Source organism: Octodon degus, unplaced genomic scaffold (genome assembly GCF_000260255.1).
Source record: "Octodon degus isolate 3935 unplaced genomic scaffold, OctDeg1.0 scaffold00028, whole genome shotgun sequence".
In the NCBI taxonomy this organism is placed as follows: domain Eukaryota; kingdom Metazoa; phylum Chordata; class Mammalia; order Rodentia; family Octodontidae; genus Octodon; species Octodon degus.
In genome coordinates this window covers 16,662,036-16,673,674 of record NW_004524604.1, presented here as the reverse complement: position 1 = coordinate 16,673,674, position 11,639 = coordinate 16,662,036, and the positions used below count along the sequence as shown (strand labels likewise).

The window sequence follows — 11,639 nt, the reverse complement described above, 5'->3', positions numbered from 1 at the left end:
TCCTCCTCCTCCTCCTCCTCCTCCTTCTCCTCCTCCTTCTTCTTGTTTGTTTGTACTGGGAATCAAGTTCATGACCTGGAACTTCCCTTGTAGGTGCTGTGGTACTGACCTATATCCCCTATCCTGGGTTTCTTTAGGGTTGAAGAATCTGAGGCTATTTTAGGTACTTGACAGAAGTACCTAAATAAGTAAATCAATTCCATTCCCTAACCCTATCAGATGGATGCTGTTACTATATTTCATTAATGTAAACATACGCATTTTTCTGGTTATCTATTACTGTGTAAAAGTGTTCTCCAAAACTTAATTTCATAAAATCATGGACAGTTATTCCTGTTCAGGAGACTAAAGGGTGCTTAGCTTATCTGAGCAGGCTCACGTGATCACCGGAGCTCGCTCATGCGTCTGTGATCCGCTGGCAAGTCCTCTGCAGACAAGGTGACACAGGAAGACATCAGTAAGGATAGATTGGTTGCATCCCCAGGGTTTTGCATGTTTCCAACAGGCTGCCTAGAACTGAAGAGCACTTGAGCCTGGATTTGAAATAGGCACATCATCAAATCTGGCACAAATCACTGACCTAATTAAGTCCAAAGGGAAGCAGAGATTCAAGGGTTGGGGAAACGGGCTCTTCAATAGGAAAGAATATAAATCATGTTATGAAATTTGTGAATTAGGGAAAAGGCAGAAGAGGGGGTCATGGTTATAATCAATTTATCTCACACATTCCCCTATGTATTCCAAATATATGTCCACAATTATTCTCACAATTAATGCTGTTTTAGTATGGCTTCAATCTGGACTTCTATCAAATTCATCCAGAGACAATTTGTGTTTGCTAATCGCAGTCCCCTGAGGATGGCCCGTCTCTTGCTCAATTCTCTCCTAAGTTTTGTTAGACCTCGCTGGTAGTATGAATGCAGCCTTCTGTGCTGCATGGCCACTGCCTTGCTATCTAGTTGTCAGAGGACACCTTTTTCCTCCGTCCAACCCACGACAAATTAAGTGCATGTTGCTTTCTTTATGCGCCTTTCTTCGTGTTAGGTTTTTTTTTTTTTTTTTTTTTTTTCCATTTTGTACCTATTTATGTCTTACTCCTCATAGCCCTGCCTGCATTACATAGGTTTCCTTTTCAGCCTCCTGGTTTTCGTGATTTATTTTTTCATAGCAGTACACAAAACAACGGTGTGTCCTAAGACATCTTGGACAAAATATGGTATAAGTTCATTTTGAAGGTGAGAACTTTGAGGCCTAGTGAGTTAATAGTCAACAAAAGCCTAACAGACGCAGGTAGGGAGAAGGAGGAAAGACACTGAAGCGCCATCCAGCAGTCTGTAATTACTCCCTTAGGGAATGTATGGAGCAAATATTTAATTTTAAAAATACGGTATAGCTTAGAAATTTGCAAACATTGTGCCTTTTATTACAAGCTGTTTCAACAATTCTTTCTGACAATAGGTAGGATTATGCTATAAATAATTTAAATATAATACATGGATAAAGCATCAAAAATAAATGAGTAATATGCTCCATCTTCCAGGCAACATGCACAATTAGTGACCTTATTAATGAGGTTAATAACATGTGTGGTTCAGTGTTCAGTGAGGTCATTAAGAGGGAATGCCCAGCATTTTGTTTTTCCTTCCTGCTCGCCCCACTGTAGTTAGTTCTGTTTTCACCCTCATATAACACAGACTGCTTCTACAGGCCTATCACTTTTTTTTGCCTAGTAGCCATAAATATATAATAAATTATTCACTGTTAGTAACACAAGCCATACAAGTTGAAATTTCTCATTCTTTAATTTAAAACATTCATGTTTAATGGCCAACCAATAAATATTAATTAATAGATAATGAATTTAAACCTGAATAACAAGAACCATTTTAAGTTAGCTGTGAAAACCCACGATGTTAAAATTAGAATACTTATTTTTTTCTATTTTTGCAAAGAAAGAATTACCTTGCTACCTTAAGCTGTTGTGTTTTCATCTAGTTTTACAGTTTAGGAATATTAAACATTTTTTTAAAATTCCATACAAGTTGAAATAAGCCCTGAAATATTTGCCAATAAAACACCACAAGTTTTCCTCAAGCTGTAAAGCAGCTATGGGGTATTAAATATTTAAAAACCCCACAAAGTTTTCTCTCAGAGCTGCCAACCCTTTCTAAAGAAATGCATTGAAAGAATTCCCTCTAGTTTCCAAGAGATCCCCATATTTCTTGAATAAAGGTAATACCTCTTCCTCTACACTGTAAATAAATCTGAAATTTCTTCTTACTGAAAACCTTAAAAAGTAAACATATGATGCTTTTTCTCATCAAGCTAGAGAGAGGCCCCCAAACAGATTTTCATTACCTACAAATAGCCAGAAGTTAGTTATTAGAAAATGCCATATGTTTCTCAGTCTGGCACCTTGTACGTCAGTTTGAGTTTTCTTCCAGTTAGAGTGTGGTGTCAGACTATAGTACTAATAAATAAGACAAATAGTTCAGCATCTTTAAAAATTTCTTAAGTATATTTTTGGGCATATTTATTCCAACAGATTTGGGAGTTGACATATGTTACATCCATATTTCATTTGGGGTAAATAAAACCATGATCTAGTAATGGATTAACATCCTTCAATTGGTTTTTGACAGTAAGATTCTCTTGAAATGTCATGTTGTACAAATTTTGGCCTCACTGCTTTCCTTTCTATCTTTTTGAGTGGTAGCATTTTCCTCTGCTTTTTGTATTGCATTATTTTGGCTCAAAGTGTGGCTGTAAAAATTAAATATGAAAAAATATTTTTGATAATTATTTATTGATCACAATGATGCATGTATGTTTGTCTTTCTGATTTTTTTATTTCAGTCAACTTCTGATGCTCTTAAGGATTTAGTTTTTTGTTTAGCTTCATTTGTTTTAGTATTAATCCTTTAAAATTATTTCTGTTTAACATATAATTGTCACTAGACTTGCATGAAGATTGAAAGTAATAAAGCATTTTACTTAGTAATGTTTTAAATACTTTGTTTGCCTCCAGTCACATGATTAAAGCAAAGAAAAAAATCACAGTGCTGTTTAGTTTCAATAAAAGGGAAAAAATGAGTGACAAAAGAAAATGTTAGAAAACGAGTAGGTTGGTGGCACTGATTTGAAATTTATAGAACTAGCTTCATGACGTAGAGCGAAGAAAGCTCTTTTGATTTCTAAACACATGCAGAAATTAGGTCTGTGTGGAAGTCTCCGAAGACAGCTGCTGTGGGACTAGACCTTCAAAGATCATTCCTCTAGTCTGCTACCAGAGAAGTTGCTTTGATCTCATGGAGTACTAGAAACAGACAGTGTTCTGGCCTGAGTAGAAAGCTGGCACTTGGTATTGGTAGACTGTAGCTGTTTGCCTTTGATCACGAGTCTCCATTTCCTTTAGTGGAGCAAGAAGAAGAGGAAACAGTCTTAGCTCTTCCTCTTAGAAAGGAAACATACTAGGTGACATTAGCTCATTCTGCTCCTGAACCACCTTATCACTCTTTCCAATCACTTCCAATTCCCCTGCAGTTATGTGACTGTTGTACTAACTAGAACATAATATAAGTGACATTTTAGGTCCTTTGAGCCCAGGATTCAAGATGACAGGTAGGGGCAGGGATTCACTGCTGAATTTTGGAACCCAGTTGCCATGCTTGCAGCAGCCCTAGGAGCTCTACAGATGGGTCCACATGGAGTGCATCTGGGGGCTCTATTTCAGCTGCTACCTGGTGATGAACATTTATTCCTATTTGTATAATTAAGGCCGTTTGGGCCTTGCCGTCATTTTAGCTTTTATCACATGAAATACAAAATCTCCCAATGAATGCACATGCATGGGCTTGTGTGACTGCTCTTAACATGTGATTCTGGTCAATGAGAATGAGAATTTCAGGGCCAAGGGAACCAGGCACCAGGCAAATTCAGCATTCCACACCACTTGGTTTCCCATGGGGAGTCTAAGGTCCTTTTGGCATGATTCTACATATGACGTTTTTACTCAGACCCTCAGATTTGAAAAGAAAGAAGAATTAGTTAGTTATCTAAGAAAAATAATATTTTAGTGGGTCAATATGCAGAGATGCCATAGCTTGTGTAGAAAAACTCTTCTCAACCTCAGGCATGAATGTGTGTCCAGATTTCTCCCACATAGGAAATATCTTTTAACCTGTTGTCCCACAGGCCTCTCAAACAGCACATTGATCTTGCCCCCTATCCCTCCTCAGCTCTGATTTGGTACTAGTGTCATATTTTGTTCCCTTTCCATCACCATGTAACTATTTACATGGATTATAATCCTTTCTTTGCAGAAGGTAGGCTGAGGACCTGCTCCCTGGTCAGGTGTATGACCTTATTACCTACCTCTTGAAGATTCAGGACAGCCTTGAATTTCACAGCTCCCTGGAGTGTCAATTTTGCTCAGCATTACCAAGTCTGTTGTGCTAAAGTGGGCCTGATTCTTTTGCAGTTGCTCTACAGAGGCTTTCTTTTCTTTGCATTGTGTGTTCTGTATCCTAGGCAACTCCTTCTCACCTCCCCGTCGCACAACCTGTCACAAAAAGGCTCACATAATGAATCAGTATGTCTTTTTGTTGATCTTGATAAGAATATTATTAGGCTTGTAACTTTTGTGATGAAATTAGTGTTCCGGTATAGTTAGATCCCCACCCTAAGCCCACCACATGCATACATGTGCACCTTGTAAAGGAAAAATGCTTTTATTCCTCATACTAAGACACCAATGAGATTTTCTTAAATTATTTTTTGATTACAATGACATTGACCTAGAGATTTTTTTTTGGGGGGGGAAATGATACATATTTTTCCTTTATCAAAAATGTCAACATTAGTTAGCATAATGGCACATGCCTATGATCCTGGCATTCTAGGAGGATGAAACAAGAGGACTGAAAATTGGAGTCCAGCCTAAGGCAACTTAGTGAGTTATATAGACTTTGCCCCCAACCTTCAAAAAAAGGCTGGTAATGTAGCTCATTGTGAGGGCCCAGGGTTGTCTCTGGAATCCCACACACACACACACAAAGAAAGCTCTCAGTACAAATTTTCATGATGCCAAGGCATGTGGAAGAAAATTTTCCAGGATAGGATACTGCAAAATAAAGTCTGTGGATGATACAAACTCTAGTCATCTAACTGCGAGTCAGAGCTGCTACTCTGTGTGGTATCCCCAACCCCCAGGGTCTCCCAAGTGTCTCCCTGGTTGAATTTCTGACCTCCGTGGCATGGGAGATTCATTAGCTCTTCTGTTAACTGCTGATAATGGTTACTTTAAATAAATGATCTGATGAAGTATACTAGCCCCAGAAGATATTAACTGTAGGAAGTGTCTTAGTTACTTTTCTTGTTGGGACAGAATACCCATTGCCCAAAGTTAGAGAAAGAAAGGTTTATTTCAGCTCACAGTTTGTAGAAGTTTCAGGTCACAGTTAGCTGTCTTCAAGGCAGGGTGACCTGGCAGGGCACATCATGGAGGAGAAACGATTCACAGTAGCGAGAGGGCAGCAGGACAACTAAGTAGCAAAGAAGCAGCAAGTGGCGACAGCAGCTGTTTTTCTGCCCCTGTAGTCTATCCAGGCTACATACCCTAAGGCTGGGTAGTATACCCAGGGTGGGCCTCTCCATTATCCACAGCCAAAGCTATTCCAGTCTAATCAGTGGGCTCACTTGGTAATCACACTCCCTTAATCCCAGCATCACACACTTAACTGCAGCATCAGGCACTCAAGGTCTAGGTCCAGCTCCCTCTGGAAAGCCCACCACTACAGCATGAGGCTGTGAGGGGACATCCACACACAAGCCATAACAGTTACAACGATCCCAGGGAAAGAACTTCAGAAAACCTTATAAAACATGAACTGAAATAAAGATAGTAAAGGAGGGAAATGCTTTTCTGTAATAAAACCAATAATAAATCAGAACTCAAAAATAACTGAATTCACTATGTCATCGTTAAATAGTTAACACACTTCGCAATATGAAGCAAAATTCAGACAGTTAATGGCAGGCACCAAACCCAACACAGTTATGGTGGCACAAATTTAATTGCATAAAAAGCTATATATATTGAGTTTATTTACTTATTTATTTTTATTCTTTTAAAATTAATTTTATTGATAAATAGCAGTGAGACAGTTTCAAAACAGGTTAGTAGGACAGTTACAATAATTAACACATGGCATATATTGTTGTCTTCATAGTGGTTAGTCATAGTACAAGATGCAGACATGATATCTTGTCCAAACATTTATTTGTTTTTGAAACAGGGTCTCTCTATGCAACTTGGACTCATAGTGATCCTCTTGTCTCAGCCTCCCCAGTGCTGGGATTTCAGGTGTGACCCACTACTCTTTGTCTTGGTAGCAGGCTCAGCTTGCCAGGGGCAGGCCTGCATGGCATATAGTGCCAGGAATTGAATTCTGGGCCTTGTGTTTGCCAGGCAGGTGCTTTTGCCACTGAGCTATATTCCCAGCCTCAACATACTGAATATAATACCCAGTAAATCTATTTTAAACATATAAGCATATTCTGAATTTATACAATCTAAAATAATCAATTATAGGGGCTGGTGAGATGGCTCAGTGGTCTAAAGCACCTACTTAGAACAAGTTTAGCAAAGCACAGGGACCGCGGTTCAATCCCCCAGCACCACATGCCAGCCAGCCCTGCCCCCTGGTGGGCTGAGCTGGCCACACACACACACACACACACACACACACACACACACAATAAATAAATAAATAAACTTAAAAAAATCAATTCTATATTTTGTTGTGCCATTTTAATGAGATTTTAAAATTTTATATAAATATAATTTCTTGTATATTTATAAGAATTTTAAATATTAGTCTTTTTAAAAGAAAATAACAAGATCTCTTAATGAATAGAGTGATTTGTTCTAATGGTATTTGTAGATGGGATGTCATGTCTGCATTTGTATAGCAATTAACCACTGGGAGGAATGTATGCAATGTGTTAATTATTGAAACTGTGCTATCAATTGATTTGAAACTGTCTCACTACTATTTGTTTATCAATAAAATTATGGAAAAAATAAATAAATAAAATAAATAATAAGAAACTATTAAAAAAAAGAAAATAACAAGAAATAAAACTTACACTCCCAGCATTTAAAACGAACAACATTGGCCAATAAAAAATGTGAAAGCATCTCAGAAGCAGAACAAATCAACTTCTTGGTTAATTTGATAAAATGTCCAGCTCTCAAGCATGAAAATAAGTTTATCTGAAGGACCTAGCCCCTTGGGTATAGAGGTCATGTTTGTATTAAACAGGACAATACATTATTTGTATAGGCACTTCCTATACATTTATGATGAGTTTTTTAAGAATTAGTGATAGTCTTCAAAAATTGCTGCTGTCAGGCCCTGTAGATTTTGACAATATAGATATCAACATGCTATATTACTAGCAGGATTAAAAATTTAAACAGAAAACAAAAAAGCTGAGGTCAGATGGCTTACCTTCATATCAATATGCATCTATGAAACAAGGTATTTTTATTTCAAGAAAAGTAAAAAAAAAAACAATTAGGGATGATGTGCACAACCATTTATTAAAAATTCAAATAATCGTAATTGTGAGTAATTTTAGGCCTTTAAGTCTAATTCCTTTTTACATTGTGCAATGATTTTTTTTTCTATCATGCTGTTCCAAACTCTTTAAAATGCTGAAGTCCCTTCTGAATTATCAAATCAGAAACAGGGCATTAAATAAAGAGTTAGAGTTGACTTCTTAAAAATTATATTCTAAATACTTGGATATAGCATGTGAGTTACCTCTAAGTTAACCACATGATTTACAAAAAAAAATCTTTATTCTTTTCTTTTTTTTTTTTAAAGTTAAAATTTCCTTAATTTTTTATCCCTGGTACCACTACCACAATTTACAGGGCAATATACCTGATGTAATGAAAAGAAAGAAAAAGACAAAGCTACAACAGATAAAAGACCTCAGGAATGTGCATCTAATTGATATTACATTGCATTAATCAATAGCTGCACTTTTTGCAAACTGTGGCTATGACAGTCCTGAACCAGAAGTGTTTCCTGTTTAAGCTGCAGTAATTTTTCTGACTATGGATCATCGTTCCTTCTGTGGCCGATTTTTACGGTTCCTCTAATGCATTTGGGAGAACTGTCTCAAAGTAACCTGCAGCTTTCCTGACAACTCCTTGTTCTCTCTCCTGCTAAAAACTGTAGCCCTTTTCTGTTGTTTTTTAAAAACTTCTGCTACCATATCCACCACTTCCACCACCAGATCCATAACCACCACCATAGGGACTGCCAGAGCTTCTTCCACCAAAACTGCCCCCCTTCCTGGGTCCATAATTTGACTGTTTCTGTCCACTGTAATTTCCAAAATCATTATAGTTCCCACCACACCATAGTTACCACCACCAACATTTCCTCCTTCCTTGTAACCATCATATCCTCCTCCACCACCACCGTATCCACCACCTTGGTTTCCATATCCTGGTCCACCACCACCATACCCTCCTCTACTACTGTAACCAGGACCACCACCATAGTTTCCACCATCACCCCCAAATCCATTATATTCACCATCACCTCCTCCATAACTACCTCTGCTGCCACCTCCTGCACCACCATAACCTCCTCTTCCACCAAAGTTTCCACCAAGGCCAAAATTCCCTCCACCACCTCCAAAGTTTCCTCCAGGACCCATAAAGTTGCCAGATCTACCTCCACGGCCTCTTTGTGATCCAGCAGACTGCATCTCTTGTTTAGAAAGGGCCTTTTTCACTTCACAATTATGCCCATTAATAGTGTGGTATTTCTGAACAGCAATTTTATCAACTGTGTCGTGATCATCAAAAGTTACAAAAGCAAATCCTCTCTTTTTCCCACTCTGCCTGTCTTCCATAACTTCTATGGTTTCAATCTTGCCATATTTTTCAAAGTAGTCTCTCAAATTATATTCTTCTGTATCTTCTTTAATACCACCAACAAAAATTTTCTTCCCTGTTAGATGGGCACCAGGCTTTACTGAATCCTCTCTAGAAACAGCTCTCTTTGGTTCCACTACACGCCCATCAACTTTGTGTGGTCCAGCACACATTGCTGCATCCACCTCTTCAACACAAGAGTAAGTCACAAAATCAAAACCTCTGGAGCGTTTTGTTTGAGGATCTCTCATTACCACACAATCTGTGAGTGTGCCCCATTTTTCAAAATGTTCTCTTAAACTATCATCGGTAGTTTCAAAACTCAGACCACCAATAAACAGCTTCCTCAACTGCTCTGGCTCCTTTAGATCATGGCCTTCCTCCCCGCCGGCGGCGACGTCGGAGTCGGGCTGGGGGCGACCTGGCGGCGGTTTTACCTCTATTTTGAGACCAGACTCGCCTCTTCCAACTCGAGTTCAATATGGGACCGAGAGGAAGAGGCGGGGCCCAAAAATCTTTATTCTTAAGGCACTTGAGATAGTGTATTTACCATGTGTCAATATTTTCTTTCTACTATCAGAGCATAGACTGAAATCGAGGTAGAGAGAGTCAAAGATAAAGGAAACCACAAGTGTATGTATTTGTGAGGGGTTTTCAGGAAAACCCAGACAGTAGGATGGCTGGTTGGCTGGATAGCTAGCCAGCTAGCTAGGCGCTACGCTATGCTACACCACCCTGTAAGATTGTCTCATGCGCTTATTATGGAGGCTGAGAATGTCTGGACCATGCAGTACTTTCTTCAAACTTTAGCCCAAGAGCGTAATGTCATTCCAGACCACCCCCAAGCCAAGCCAAAGGACTGAGAACTAAAAAGAGTCAATGGCATATGGTATTTGAAGCCTGAAAGCTCAAGAACCAGGAGTTTGATGTCCGTGAATAAAAGAAGATGGATGTCCTAGTGAGAGAGGAGATTAGGGTGCCGGACAAGTAGCTGGAGAAGAGGGCGTGACTTGTTAATTACAAGATCCTGGAATATGTGCAGAACATTTCCCAAAGGCCTGCACATTTTGTGGACTTCTCAGGAGATTTTTAAAAGAATGGCCAAGACCTGAAATCATCCTTAGATATGGAATCCCAGCACTACTTCTCAGGACCTGTATGTAGTTCTCACAGAGTTCATTGATATTTGGATAGTATGAACAAACCCAGACACCAAGACATTACAACTTTCCTCAGGAGAGTCCACTCTGCTTCTTCAAGAGTATGTAAAAATTTTGCGTTTTTCTCTTTCAGCCCAAGCTCACTCTGCATAGCCAGTTTCTCCTTCACTCTTCACTTTCACTTTTTCAAATAAACTTTGCCTCTGCTTTGACTTGTTTCATTTAAATCTTTGAACCAAGAGCAACCTGGAATACAATTCTGGAAGGCAGGGCAAGCAACCCATAACTCAGCAATGTTTATTTGGCAAGCCACTTTGAGAAGGAGCCACCCGATAACACCAGCACAAGCAGAGAGGGGGAAGCTACATTTCTTCTGCCTTTTGCCTTCTGTTAGAGCCCTCACAGACCAGGCTTTGCTACACAACTGCTTTGCTGAAGGCAAGCTTATTCACTCATTCTTGTGACTTAAATGCTAATACTTTTGAAGACTGTCACATAGAACACACCCATAAATTCTGTCTGGAAACTACCACCTAGACACAAACATGCATTTCTTACTGTCAGCAATACTCACCCAGCTGGGTCCACATGTAAAATGAACCATCACAATGTATAAGATAGATACAGAAGTCAAATAGTGGCATCAAGATAGAGATTTGTAGACTGGACGTGGTGGCGTATGCCTGCAATCTCAGCTCTTGGGAGGCTGTAAACAGGCAGATCACTACAAATCTGATCTAATAGTGAGACCTTGAATACCCTGTAGACCTTTCCCTAAAATACAAAATAAAAAAAGATAAAGATTTGTGTGCGAAGACCTCTTTACAATAGAACAACCTCTAATGCATGTTAAACACTTCTGATATGATCAATGCACTTAATAATTCATATTCTGAGGTAATACTAAATTATTATTATAAGAGTATGAGTATCATACACATTTCATAGGTACGGATGAGAGGTGGAGGAATTAAATGACTTATCCAGTGTCACACACTAATAGTAAATAGTGGTTGGTTATTTGAATTTGGATTTTAAAAATCAAATTCTTAAGTTTCAAGTTAGGGATTCACAGTACTGCAGAGGAAGGGAAGAAATGGTGGCAGACATAGTTGAAAACGTGAGGATTCTTTAGTCTTTTTTAGTTTTGATTACTACATGTTTGCAGTGCACAATGGTTACATTCCTTCTGTGGGTTGGTGCGTGTGTAGGGTGCATCAGTTGCTCCCTCCAGTTCCTGAACCACTTCTTATTGGAGATGATCTACTTTCCTACTTCCTAGTGTCTAGTTTTTCTTTGCTCTTTCTATTTTGGGCTTCTCATGTACGAGAAGGTATGTAATAGTCAAGCTTGTGTGCTCAATTCATTTCACTTAATCTTACGGCCTCAAGGTGCATCCATCTTCCTACAGACGACTCAAGTTTATCCTTCTTCATGGCAGGGTAGTAGTCTATTGCATGTGCATGCCACACAAGGATTCTTAAGGAATTGGAGAAAATTGAGGCAGTGTCTATAATACA

General features: G+C 38.8%; 1 pseudogene; it reads left to right on the top strand.

The window, feature by feature from the left end:
- The first annotated feature begins 3,248 nt into the window (after positions 1–3,248).
- On the top strand, positions 3,249–3,444 carry LOC111816219 (annotated as a pseudogene).
- Positions 3,445–11,639: the final 8,195 nt, after the last annotated feature.